Raw genomic sequence first — 15,112 nt, forward strand, 5'->3', positions numbered from 1 at the left:
ACTTTCCAAAAAATAAATAAAAATTGATCCTTTGCTAGGAATTTACATAGACACACGCGCACGCACGCAAACACAAATTATATATAGATATATACACACAAACACACTTCTTTGGAGTATTTCTTTTTGGAGCTAAGGGTTTATCAAAAATAACTAATTTACCTCAAAGTTGTTGATAAGGTTTGTGTACACTTTATTTTTCTCATACCTCATTTCGTCAAATTACACTAGGTATCTTGTTGTTTATATTATTATTATAGACATGACATATATAAATATTGTTGTCATACATATCATTTCTTTTCACTTTATAGAAGATCATTTTCTTCTTTCCAAAAAGAAATTAACATTAAATTTTTGTTTTGTTATTCATCAAAAGATTGTTGAATATGTATTAAAAGGAAGAAAAAAAACTTATCATTAGAGAAAATTTTTCAAAGCGAACCTGCAAAAATTCAATGCTTGCTTTTTTTAGTGTAATAAAAGATATCGAAATGTCCATTAATGTTGGATCTTCATCACTATCAACTAGGTACTGCTTATCGATATCCTAGTTAAAAGTATGATAAAAATAGTTAGATATTTTGCAAAATGGTAAATCTTGTGGAGAAATGGATGAGAAGAATTTAAAAAAACATCAAAAATTCTTTTTTGCTAGAAATTTACACACACGTAGGCGCGCACACACCCTCACACGTACATATATATATATATATATATATGATGTGAAACTTTCAGCCTCAATTAGACATTTTGTAACAAGATCAATGATTTATGCAATATGAATGTTTCATCCTAAATTAGAATTTTAATTTATATAAATTAATATTTTTTTTTGAAAACTAAATTTAAAAAGATTCTATTTCTAAGGAAAATGTTAACTTGAGAGATGAACAATTATAAGCAGGCTTATATTTTAGCATTCAAATCTTATTACATAATCATAATACAAAGATGTTTATTCAAAGATTCATGCACAATTTATAATTTCATTATCCATTCAAACTTTGATGTCTTAGATATAATCATAAAAATGAAATGAGACGTCAAACATGTTAGAGAACTTCTAATACTACTACTACAAGTACTATTATCTATATGTATTTAAATTACTATTTTACTTTATTATTATATATGTCACTATAGGCCAATTAGTTTAGTTCAAATACATAAATAAGGATTCACATAGCCTATTTTATTTTATTTTTGATTGAGACTATAGTTAAAAGTTGTCGTTGTTGTTGTTATGCGACTTATATTTTTAGCTTGAGGATTTATTGATCATTCTTCCATAAGATAACTAATATTTAAAAATTTATTACCAAACAAATGAAAAGATTTGTGTACATGTCTTATGAGATTATGGGTTGATTAATTTGTTGGGTCCTACTAGATTGTAGCTTAGATTGCATTTTAATGGTGATTTCACCTAGTGGTTGTTGTTTAACCTAATAGGTTTGTAACTGTAAATACAAAACTTCCCATGTATTTTCGGCTTACTCGACAGATAGGTCGTGAAACTAAGACCACTAGACTGATCTCTAAAGTAGTGGGTTGACATGTTGTTAAGTGAGAGATGGTGAGCCCTAGTCCCATATTCAAGCACTACCATTGAAAGTGTGAGTGCGGATAAGGCGTAGGATGGATAGTTTAAACGAGTGAGTCTCTGAGAAGAACCCATGTGATATGGGGTAAATTTCCTTAGAACGAACATCCTTTTGACCTAAAGCATAGACTAATCACCATTGCCTTGCGAAATTAGCTACCTAAAGCATACGCCCACCACTTTTATCTTCACATATAGCAATCACACCCAAGAACTCTCTCTCTCTCTCATATTTTATCTTCCTTTTTATTTTTTGCTATTCTATTACTTGTCACAAAACCCCTTATCAATATTTGACACATTGGTGTCACAAATTAAATTTGTTTGTTTTTGTATTCGAAAATGTCCTAATTATCACTATTTAGAACGAAACTCTAAGTAGTTACTACCTTCACTACCACTCCATGGGACACGACCTCAACCCTTAATTGGGTTACTATACTAGGTTCGATTCGTAGAAACTGAGACTATACACTAGTGTCATTGATCACGAGCTAAAATTAAAAATAAAAACAAAGCATCAAAGAATAAAAATGGAGCCACTGCCAGGGAGTGTTGTCACGTAAAAATGTAGTTACTTATAGTTTTTAGTTCTTTGTAATGTAGCTTTTACTAAAAAAAAATTAATTTTGTGGTTCCTTGTTTTGTGTGATTGTGTATTTATGCAGAGTAACAAGAATGGAAAACAACTGCAGACTTCACACAGACCATCCCCTCTTGAATGTGTTAAACCTCAGGGAATACCTCATACCTTTAAGCATGTAGAGGATGAGACTCTTGAGGAAATGTGGTTGTAGTTTGAAAAAGTATTAGAACCATGCCCATTTCAGGGGATGACCAACAAGGTTTTACTAGAATGCTTATACAGAGGTATTAGGACCGAAACTAGAAGTATCATCGATCAACGCTTACCAGGAGATATACTCCTTCACCCCTACGAAGTGGTAGCCCAAACCCTTGATAATATAGCTATAATTTATAAAGTAAATGACGAAAACTACGACTTAGCGAAAAAAGAAAATCGCTTGGCGTATCACCAATTACCTGAGCAGAATATCAACTTACGTCACAAACGGAATCAGATATGAAAATGTTGTATAAAATTACTGCCTTTAATTCTCCACAATTTTTACATTACTACCATTCTGGATTTTAGTCTTTACAAAACTGTGGTATCTCATAAGTATTTGAAGTTGAGTTATTATTGCTTGAATCTAGATCAATCTGCCGCTTATCGTCTAAATTTTCATCAGATTTGTAGCAAAGATTTGTTCTACATGACTCTCCTTCAATTATGATATTTTCTATCTGGAGATATGTTTTTCCCAAGTAAGGTATGCTAAACTCTATGTTATGGGAATGATAGAAATTTGAATACTTTAGGCGACAGTTATGTGGACACAACTAGCAGTTGAGTGGAGAATTTAGTAAATTCTCCTTGAAGGGTTATACGGTCGATTTATGGAAACTAGAATTACAAATAGAGCATTAGCTAGTCTAGCGAGCAAGATATGGCCGACCGGGACACTCGGTGGTCATTAAAACTGATTGAGTCATAAATGGCCCCAGTCTGCACATAGAATGCGTTTAACAGTCGGCACTAGAGAGTTTGAGTCACTGAATATTATATATAGTTTCCCAAACAGATTTTGTTTACATATCAACCAAACCCCAGTTGAATCCTACTAAAAACATCTGAATCTTATTATGGTTGCAGGTATAGCCAGATCTAAAGTTATAGAAAAACTAACACCTCCTCAAGGAAAAGCAACTGGAGGTACATAAAATACACGGATATGCACAGAGAGAGCCAAAATGAAGATACTTACTTCAAGTAGAAATGTCAAAGATATCCCGATTCCCCAACCAAAATCATTAAATAGGGAAAAAGATGATGGGTTCAGAATTATTCTTGAAGAAAAACTCTTATCCATAGATTGGGTGATTGATATATATTCTGAAATTATGAGCACACAGAAGTGTCATCAGTTCCAGGTTTTCACTAAGCCGCGTGGCTCATACATTCCAAGTCTGGTTCGGGAGTGTTACACATCATATAAATCTCTGATGCAATTGGGAATGAAACATGTAGCAATAGTTAAGCCAATCAATTCTGTACTAGTACGGGGGACGGTTGTATAGTATGATCCCGACAATATTAATGTTATCTTAGGTCGTCCTAAACACATGGAGGAAGCATGCAAACACCTATCCAAAGCAATATCACTGGATAACATGAAAGATTGGTTAGCTCCCCTAATTTCATATGATACCCTAAATTGATTAAGTGCTGGCACAACAATTGAAAAGAAAGGACTAAATGTAGTAGCTCGATATTGGTTTTGGTTTTAATAATAGCTCAATCATGCCTTCACAAAATGAATCTATCATATAGCCTGCAGGGGCCGCATGCCTAGGATGCTTTATTGACAGAATTCAATTCAATTAGGGGGAGATCATAAATCTCAAGATCCTCATGATCTTAAAATGATGCAAAACATCAATTTCATTCCCAGTATTGATCACTAAATTGTGCAAACAGCTCAAGTACCTAAAGAAGCTCAAAGGAATATGTTAATCACTCCTACATCATTCACCGACATTAGAAGAATCGAAGCAGAATACCTTATGGATCAGTAGGAGAACATGTTAAAGGGAACGGTTTCAAAAGACCATACAACTAATACAACATGGAGAGTCCATACTATGATTAGAAATAAACTTGCCGCTATCATCGCAGGTCAGGTTTACGTCACACAAGCTATGCTTTACAGAATAATAGAACTTACTCAGACTCCGTATCATCGAATAGTTGCCCTAGAAACCTCTATTGTAGGAATGATCGAGATTGCTCTGACTATTGTTGTTATACAACTAAAAACAACTATTGATGATCTTCAGGCAAGAATGGGTGTGTGCAAACATAACTAAAGAACCATTGATAAGATGCAAAATAAAAGGATATGATCACGATAATGAAAACGTAAATAGAGTAGGTGAAGTCCATCCTTATGTCTCGGCGAGTGACTAAACATGAACATGGACTTTGTCAAAAAGCTACATCACTGAGGACACACTTGATACTGCTGACAAGGAACCAATTAGATAGAACAAATCTTGATGGGGGCAGCAGTACTAGTTTCTATCAGGAGTAAATACCCTGCTATCTTCAATAGGGGGAAACACACCAACACACGGAAAAACAGCTTGAACAGGATTTCTTTCCTTACTCTCTCTTCCATATAACTTTGAATTAACTTCTGTGTATCATATGAACTGCACTTGAGGACAAATGCTTTTTATTGTAGTTGGATGAGGCCCACCTTGTTTTGTTAAGCTGAATTTTTGCATGTTTTGAGATAGGTTGTCTTTTTCAAATTGTGTGTTAAAATCTTATTTTTGTGGATTGTTGATCTTATGGCTCGCTTTTTGGGGTCTTAATTTTAAAATAATTTTGACCCTTCCAAAAAGTTTCCTTTCGAAGATTTGCCCCCTCTTGTGATGAAAGTGGTTGTTCATGTACAAATTTATGTCTTGGCTTAAATCATACTGATAACTTAAAAGGTGCTCTTAATCGAACAAACATGAATGTGCAGGTACCACAAAAATGAATGAAGTTAAATAGCTAATATGTGAACTTTTAGCATCTCGCAGTCATTAACCAATTATTGAATTTATTCTTTTGCAACGACCATTGTACACCAGCAAAAAATTGTTGTCTTATTTTACCTAAGTGTCAATGTTTTCTATGATGATCTTACTTTGAACCATGGATGAATAAACGTAGAATTTTCCCTATTAGTTAGTCTGAATGATTTAGAAAGGTGTCCTCTTGAGACCATCTTAGGCTCTAATCAAAGATTCTAAGCCAATTTTGACATATACCTCTTATGTGGCGTGCACCGTGAGCGTGTGAAACTTAGTTAAATACCCTTTGAGCCTTACCTCTTCTTTGGAAAAAAATTATGACACCAAGACCTTATGGTATCCATCACGTATAATCCACTTGATATGTATTATAAGTGAATAACCAACATAGGCCAAAGCCTATGTTGGGGATGTGGTAAGAAGGGAAAGGAGAAGTCAAGAAGTGCAGGAAAAGTCTCACAAACTCATGGTACTGCGTAGAAATGGAAACCCTTCATACATGAAAAAAGGAAACAAAAAGAGGAGAATGAATAAGAAGGTTGTGGAATAAAAGCACAAAAAGAAATCAGATTTCCAAGAAATCCATGGAGAAGAATGAAACAATGACTTAAAGGCACTTGACTAAGGATTTATCAATTAACAAAGAAGATGTGTTGAGAAATTCATATCTCATTGAGAAAAAATCCACCGAGCCTAAATGACCATACCTTTGTACTCAGCCCCCATTAAATTTCTTAGAAAGACATTTTTTTATCTTGATTGAACGAAACGAAAGTCAATTGGAAAATAAGGGCAAACCTATGAGTGAAAACATGCACTGTACCCCCTCTTTGTGAGTGTGAGTATTGCATCAGATTCATGACCTTAAGTTAATAAATCTACATGTATGAAAAGTGAATCATTCTTTGTGTAAGGTCATGTAGATAATTTTGTTGAGCATGAACTTTTAATAGAAGACAGTATTGTGAGCTCGAGAATCTTTGGTAATGGTGTGTCACAACTTGAATCTTTGAATATACAACTGAGGTATGCATGAGTAATTTAAGTCTTGTTGTGCGTATTAACGATTGCGTTTTGTGTAGCACTATTTGAGATATCTTACTTAAACGGATGAACTTAATTTTATCTGAGGACAAGCAAAAGATTAAGTTGGGGGTGTTCATGAGTCCTCAAATTGGACTTATCTATGGCCTTATTTAATGCATATAAGGTCCTAGATTATTTATTTTATCTCAATTTATGATAAAAATTCCTATTTTTCAAGTACTTGTGGATTTGGTAGCAACACGGACAGTTAGGTGAAAAACAAAATAAAAAGGGAGAAAATGAGCTGAAGATGCAAAGGTGCGCATCGCCAAGCACACTTGCCAATCTTCCAAATAGAAAAGTTTTTTCCTTCTCTCAAAGCAAGTGAGCATAGAGAAAGAGGATCAAAAGGCGGCTAAAAGGAGAAATCGGCGCTTCACTGATCAATTCCACGAAGCAGATGATTACCGCCCATCGAAGAAGAATACATAGAAAAGGAAGGCATCATGCAAGCGGCGACGAACTGAATGAAGGGTGATTCACCGAATTATTTGGCGACGAACTGAATGAAGGGTGAAACACCTAAAGCTTAGCCTAGCCACCATTGCCTTGCGAAATTAGCTACTGAAAGGATGTACCCATAAATTTTATCTTCACATATAGCAATCACACCCCATGAACTCTCTCCTATACTTCATTTTACTTTTTATTTTTTCTATTATACTTCTTGTGGCAAAACCTTTTTTCAATATTTGACACATTGGTGTCTCAAATTACATATTTTTGTTTTAATATTCGAAAATGTCTAAAACTATAACTATTTAGAAAGAATTTCTAAGTAGCTGCTACTTTCACTACCACTCCCCTGGGACATGACCCAAACCCTTGGATGGGTTACTATACTAGCTTTGATTCGTACACACTTAGCCTATAGGGTAGTATCAATGATCACGATCTAAGATAAAAATAAAAATAAATTATCAAACAATCAATACGGTGCCGCTTGCATGGAGTGGTGTCACGTGACAATGTAGTTACTTGTAGTTTTAAATTCTTTGAAATGTAGCTTTTACGAAATAATTTTTAGGTTTGTGGTTTTTTGTTTTGTGTGACTGTGTATTCACACAGAGTAACAACAATGGAAAACCCCTATAAACTTCACACAAACCATCCCCACTTGAATCTCTCAAACCTCAAGGACAACCTCTAGACCTTTCAGCAAGTAGGGGATGAGACTCTTGAGGACATGTTGTTGAAATTTCAAAAGTATTAGCACCATGCCCATCTAAGTGGATGAAAAACAAGGCTTCACTAAAATGCTTCTACAGAGGCATTAAGACCCAAAACAAAAGTCTAGGTGGTATACTCCTCCACCCCAACAAAGTGGTAGCCCAAAACCTTGATAATATTGCTAGAACCGATAAATAAAATTTAGAAACGCACGAGTGGGACTCACTTGTAGCCCAAGTAGACATTTTATCCAAGTAAGTCGAGGAGCTACAAGCACAAGACCAAATAATAAATGAGCTCAAAGATAACATATAAATGTAGTATGAGAAAACAACTGCAAAATATTATAACTATTCAGCATCAAGACGATCAGATCGATGAGTTGATATCATGTCGTCATCCACCATTTGAGGAAGGCTCGCGTAACTACACCATGGGTGAACCCGGGGATGAAAAATAACTGTTGAATGCCATCGTGAAACAACGTTAACAAAGGAATTATTTGGGAGGCAACACAAAACCCTTTAAGTATTTTTAATACCTTATTTAATATAAGGATGTTTTGATTTTGTAGATTCACGAGCGGAGAGATTCTAAAGGGAACGAATTGAGGCATAAAAATTATGTTGGTGAAGATCCAACTTGATTGGCGATTGCGATAATGTCCATTTTTTAGCTTTTCAAATAAGATGGAGGTTCTGTACGACTCAGCGAAGAAAAGAATCACTTGGTGTATCCCCAAGTAGCTGAGAAGAAAGTAAACTAATGTTGCAACTGGGTGTGATATAGAAATGTTTTATTAAATCGTTGCCTTTAATCCTCTACATTTTTTTAAATTAACCCCATTCAAGATATTAAAAAAATCAGATCAGCAGAAAAGGTTAGTTTTTCGTGACCCTCTTTGAATTATTATATTTTCTATATGGAGATATATTTTGCCCCAGTAAGGTGTGCTAAACTTTCCTTATATGGGAATGAGAGAAATATGAATACCCTAGGCGACAGTTGTGTGAACCCAACTAGAACTTGAGCAGAGAATTCTGTAAAGTATACTTTGAAGGTTAGTGAGGTTGATTTTTGGAAGGTTGAATGACAAATATGGCATCAAGTAGTTCGATGAGCCATATTTGTCCTGCTGGGACACTCTGCGGTCATTCAAACTGACTAAGTCATAAAATCACCCCACTCTGCACCTAGAATGTATGTAATAGTGGGCTTACAAAGTTTGAGTCACTTAATATTAGATATAGTTTGCAAAACTAATTTGGTTTACACATCAACTCAACCTAGTGAAATCCTACTAACAGCATTTGTATCTTATTGTGATTGCAGGTATAGCCAGATCTAAAGTTGCACAAAAACTAGCTGCTCTTAAGGGAAAGAAACAGGGCTACACAGAGTAAAAGGATTCTCATAGAGAGCGGCAAAATGAAGAAACTAGCTTCAAATAGTAATGGCAAAGATATGTAGATTCCCTGACCAAAATAATCAAATACGGCAAAGGCTGGTGGATTAAGAAATATTCTTGAAGAAAAAACTCTTATCCATAGATTCGGTGATTGATAGATATCCGGAAATTATGAGAACACTGAGGTGTTATCATTTCTAACTTTTCACTAAGCTGCGTGGCTTGTACATTCAAAATATTTTCAAGAGTTTTGCGCATCATATAAATATTTGATTCCATCGGGAAGGAGACGTATATAAGCAGTCAAACCAATTGATTCTATAATAGTACGACGGAGGGCGGTCTGACTCGATTCAGACAGTATTAATGATTTCTTAGGTCGTCCTAAAAACATGGAATACGCTTGTACACACCTATCCAAAACAGGAAAACTGGATAACATGAAATAATGGTTAGCTAACCTAATTTCATATAATAACCCAAATTGGTTAAGAGCAGGCACAAAAAGTGAAAAGAAAAGCCTAAATGTAGCAGCTCGATACTGGTTTGATTTTATCGGTAGCTCAATCATGACTTCCCAAAACGAATCTATCCTACGGCCTGCAAGGGCCGCATAACTAGGCTGCATTATTGATAGAATTCAACTCAATTTGGGGGAGATCATATTTCAAGATCCTTATGCACTCACAACAACGAAAACTTCACTTCCCTTATCGGTACTGATCACTAAAATGTGCAAACAAGATCAAGAACCTCTGGAAGCTCAGAGGGATATTGAATCCACTTCAACAAATGTGATATATAGGTACGAAATTACTAGCTATGATATCCAATTCGTCCCTAATTATTCACTTTTAGTGACAAAGTTTAGTTTTCGTGCTAGAATATATGAGACACATACTTTTAGTGACGAAACATAAGAATTCATATCAAAGTTTTGTCCACTAAACTTTCCCACCAAAAAATATTTGGCGGCATTTTGTTAGGTAGTGTTAGTCACGAATTTAAAGTTATCGGTGACAAATTATTTCGTCACTAATAGTGTATGTAATTTTTGACAAACTACGATATCAAATTCGTCACTAATTATTCTCTTTTAGTGAAAAAAATTATTTTTCGTGATTAAATATATGAGACACATTCTTTTATTGCAAAGCATAAAAATCCGTGGAAAAGTTTTTTCCTCTAAAGTTTTCCACTAAAAAAATTGTTGACATCATTTGTTAAGTAGTGTTCGTCGAATATAAAGTTATCAGTTTCAAATTATTTCGTCACTAATAATGCATCTAATTCATCATAAAATATTTTTTGTCTTATAATTTATTTAATTTTTGACACAAAAAAATTTCTTTGAAAATAAATGTTGTACAATATTGACAAATTAGAGCTGGTTAAATATTATTAATTTTAGCCATGAAAATTTCTATTTAACTATAACATTTATTTTGTCACTAATAATATATATAATTGGTGAAAAAATTTAATTTTCTTTAATCAATCTATGATATAGTGAAAACAAAAAAATTGTCCCAAAATATGTTAGGTGTTAAATGGCGATGACTTAAAATTTGAGTGACTAATTAAACTATTTGCTACCAAAAAAATTCATAGCTAAATACAATTTTTTTCTACAATTTTTCGTAATTACAAGTGACGAGTTACAAAAAGAATAATACAAGTGCTTCATCAGAAGTAGACAGAGTCCATTCGTTAATTGGCAAGTCAAAATATTAAGACCAATGAATTCCGTTGATTTTGTGAAATGAAAAAGTTCAATACATCAATTTTCTTAAATTATGCAATTATAAAATGCATCATTTGAAAAATACAATTCAGGTTATAGGTATTGTGAGTGGGCACGGTTGTACAACAAGATATCTAATATTTATTTATTTAGCACTTTTTTTATTTGATACACGTTCATTGATAAGCACGATAAAAAAATAATGTGTCAAGATTTGCGCATGTCTATTTATTTGTGATTTGTAAAGTACATAGATTAAGTCAATCTATTTTCTTTTGTATATAAATATGTACATATTTAATAGTAGTTCCACATACGTACGTAGAGTAGCTATACAGAGATAACATCGACTTACAAACTTAGACTTTCCAAAGGTGCAATATATTTCATGAATTTCTATTAACTTTTTCCATCAGTGTGAAAATTGAAATAAACTAAAAAATAAGATCACAAATAAAATAAATGAACTAGCGAGGATTTCAAATATATTATGATGAAGTACTATAGTTATTGGCATCGATGTTCAACTTGAACCAATTATTTGTTCAACTACGAAATATATATAACTTTAGAGACAATTGATTTCGTCACAGATTAAACTAAAATAATTAGCGACAATATAATTTTGTCGGTAATAATGATCTATAGTAACAAAGAATATGGTTTTTGCGAACTATAAGGTTCTTTTAACCTATCTCTAATAATTCAAAATTATCCCGTGGCCTCATAGACTACCTCGAGACCAAGAAGTGCAAATTCACCAGCCTCAAACCAGCAAACATGAGACTGACACCTCCTACCATAACGTGATTCAAATGGTTCCCAAGAGATACTCAAATGGTAGTTGTTGTTGTTGGAAAATTCTATCAAAAGTATGTGGTCATTCCAATTATCTTTGAAGTCAATGAGACACGCTCTAAGCATGTCTTCTAGGAATTGGATGGTGTCTTTTGCTTGACCATCCGTTTGAGGAAGAATGTGATACTAAGCTTCACTTCAGTAGCAAGACAACTTTGGAAAGACCTCCAAAAGTTAGAAGTAAATTGGGCACCTCTATCCGAAATGATCGACAAAGGTGTCCCATGAAACCTTACAATCTCCTTAATGTACAATCTAGCATACTCTTCCGCTAAATAGGAAACCCTGATGGAAAGGAAATGGGATGATTTATTCAACCTATCCACAACAACCCATATGAGTCATGTTGCCATGGATACGAGGAAAACCTACCATGAAGTCCATGTTGACATCTTCCTATTTAAAATTAGGGATATCAATATCTTTAGTTATACCTCCCGGTCCTTGATGGTCGGCCTTGACTTTTTGGCAATTTGAGCATCTAGCCACGAATTTTGCTATGTCCTTTTTCATTATGTTCCACCAATAAATCTTACGTATGTCACGGTATATCTTGGTTTCCCCAGAATAGATTGAATATCGATACTTATAGGCCTCCTTTAATGTTGTTTACCTTAGGCCATCCATATACGGTACACATAACCTTCCTTGGTGCCTAAGCACCCCATCTTCTCCTTGAGAGAGACTTTTCGTAAATTTCTTAAGAACTGACACTTTTAATTCCATCAAGATAGGTCATGATGCTATTTTGACGTCACATCAACAAAAATGGATGACTCGGAATTATGACGGATCATGATACCCCCTTTTGGAGAATCTTCTAGTTGAACACCAAACCGGGTTAGCCTAAGCACATCACGGTCTAACTCCATTTTCTCTTATTCGATATGCGACGCACTACCATTTGATACATGACTCAAGGCAGCCGCAACCACATTGGATTTTAGGATGTTATATTGTACACTCATATCATAATCTTTAAAAAGCTCTAATCACCTTATTTGGCGCAAATTAAAATCCACTTCGATTGAACACATACTAGAGACTCTTGTGATCGGTGAACACATAAACACGTACCTCATAGGGATAGTATCTCCAAATTTTCAAAGCAAACACTACGGCCGCTAGTTCAATGTCATGAGTTGGGTAGTTCTTGTAATGAACCTTGAGTTGCCTACATGCATATTTGTTGCCAATCTGTGTTAAGAAAATCAGAAATTACAGGTTGTAATAAATCATTCAGAAACACGAAGTAACTGAGATTTTTAGAACCAGTAAATAAGATGAACATAAATTTATTTGTAAAAAATAATGTAATCTGTAAAACTTACTAGAATCTTGAATACTCTTTTTAAAAATTCAGGAAGAAAATCAAGTCCACTGAATTCACAGTGTCCCCTTAAGGAAATTATTCCCCTCTAGTATCCGAGGTTTGATTTGGAATATAACCTCCCAGGGTAAAATGATCTTAATCAGTAGAGTATAGATACCAAAAACTCTACTGTCAGCGAATCAATCCACAGCAGGAAAGTACACGAAGAAATATATGTGTTTTTTAAGAAGAAGGAAGATCAGAAAATTCGTTAGGAAAAATTCTGAAGACTGAATGGTATTTATAGGCAAGAATAATATATTCTGAAAGGTTGCTACCCTTTCAGAATTGACATGACCATTAATGAAAGGTTGCAAACATTCAAATGGTATTGACTGTTCCTGAAAGTTGCAACCTTTCAGAACAGTCATGGCGGGAAATTTTGAATATAACGGAATTTAAAACGGGTCACTCACGCGGATCCGAGTCGGGTCGGGTTAACTAAAAAAATTGAAAACATTTCGGTTAAATTCTGTTATCAACTAATTTATTGAAAATAATTTTTGGCCATTTAAATTAATTAATAAATAATTAAAATAAATTTTGTCCAAAAAATTATCTCTCGATCGATCATAAGCCAAAGCCGAAGCCGAAGCGAGCGAGCGACGACGACGACGGCGCGAGGGGGGTCCCTCTTTCCAACCCTTTTAACAATTAATAGGAGTGTTTATTTATTTAAACTCTCCTATTTTCATTTCCATTACCGATGAGGGACTATTGCCTTTTTCAATTAAGCATTAGAGGACTTTTCAAGTTCCCAACCTTTCAAGTTCTAAACTTTTCAAATTCCTCTCCTTCCCTCTATTTCCCATCAATTCTTGCTACGTACCCAACAATATTCTCTCACCTTACCATGTTGCATAAGGATACAACCCAAACATATTTGGGGAGCATCAAAATAAACCACAAATCCTGTGGTACCATCCAGTAAGGTTAACACCAGAGTAGAAGTAAGTTTATCCTTCAATAATTGGAAGCTCTTTTCACATGATTCCCACCTTTAAAACTTGCACTTTTTTGGGTCAAGTTCGTCAATGGAGATTGAATATATGAAAATACCTCAACAAACCTCCTATAGTATCTGGCTAAAACCAAATAGCTTCGGATATCTGTATGTGTCATAGGTCAAGGCAAACTTCTTACTACAACAGTCTTTCTCGGATCGACCTCTACACCTTCACTAGAGACTATGTGACCATGAAACGTTGGTTTTCCTTGAGGACTTGCAAAACTACCTTCAACTGGTTCATATAATCATTCTTATTCCAAAAGTCTATCAAGATGTTGTCAATAAAGATAATCACAAACAAATAAAGATAACTTCTCCAAACTTGCTTCATGAGGTCCATGAAAGACGTCAGGGTATTTCTAAGACCAAAGAACATTACTAAGAATTCAAAATGACCATAACTAGTTTGAAATGTCGTTTATAGAATATCCACACCTCTCACCCTAATTTTGTGATAACCGACCTAAAATAACTTTTTAAAAAGTAACTAGCTCCTTGGTGTTGGTAAAATTCATCAATCCTAAAGAGTGGATACTTATTCGTTATAGTGAAGTTTTTAAATTTCCGGTAGTAATACACATTCGAAGATAACCATCTTTCCTTTTTACAAATAATATCGGAGCACCCCATGGATATATGCTTGGCTGAATAAAACCCTTATCTAGCAAATCCTTGATTTGAGCCTTTAATTCCTTCAAATTGGCCGCGGCCATTCGGTAAGGAAGGATTGAGATGGGTTTCACATCTGGTAATAAGTCAATACCAAAACATATTTCCTATTCAGGAGGAATTCTGGGTAAGTCATCGTGAAAGATTGTCATAAAATCTTTCACTACGGGGACCGACTCTAATAGATGAGCCTTGCACTCAAGATCCTTGAATCTCACAACATGATAGAAACATCCCTTAGCAATAAATTTACAAGCTTTAAGACATGAAATGATTCAACTTTTTGGATCTATATTTCCCAAATTCGATTGCATCACGGGTTTATTAGGAAATTGAAGCTTTACTACTCGAGTTCTACAATCAATGGAAGTAAAATAAGCATGTAGTCAATTCATCCCCAAAATAACATCAAGTCAAGCATGTCAAGTTCTACCAAATAAACCAATGTGACTCTATTGGGCAATGAAATGGTACAACCCTTTATAGACTTTTTTAGCAGCTACAGAATCACCCACCAAGGTTGAAAGCGAGAAGGGCTTATC

Source organism: Solanum pennellii, chromosome 1, assembly GCF_001406875.1.
Source record: "Solanum pennellii chromosome 1, SPENNV200".
NCBI classification, from domain to species: domain Eukaryota; kingdom Viridiplantae; phylum Streptophyta; class Magnoliopsida; order Solanales; family Solanaceae; genus Solanum; species Solanum pennellii.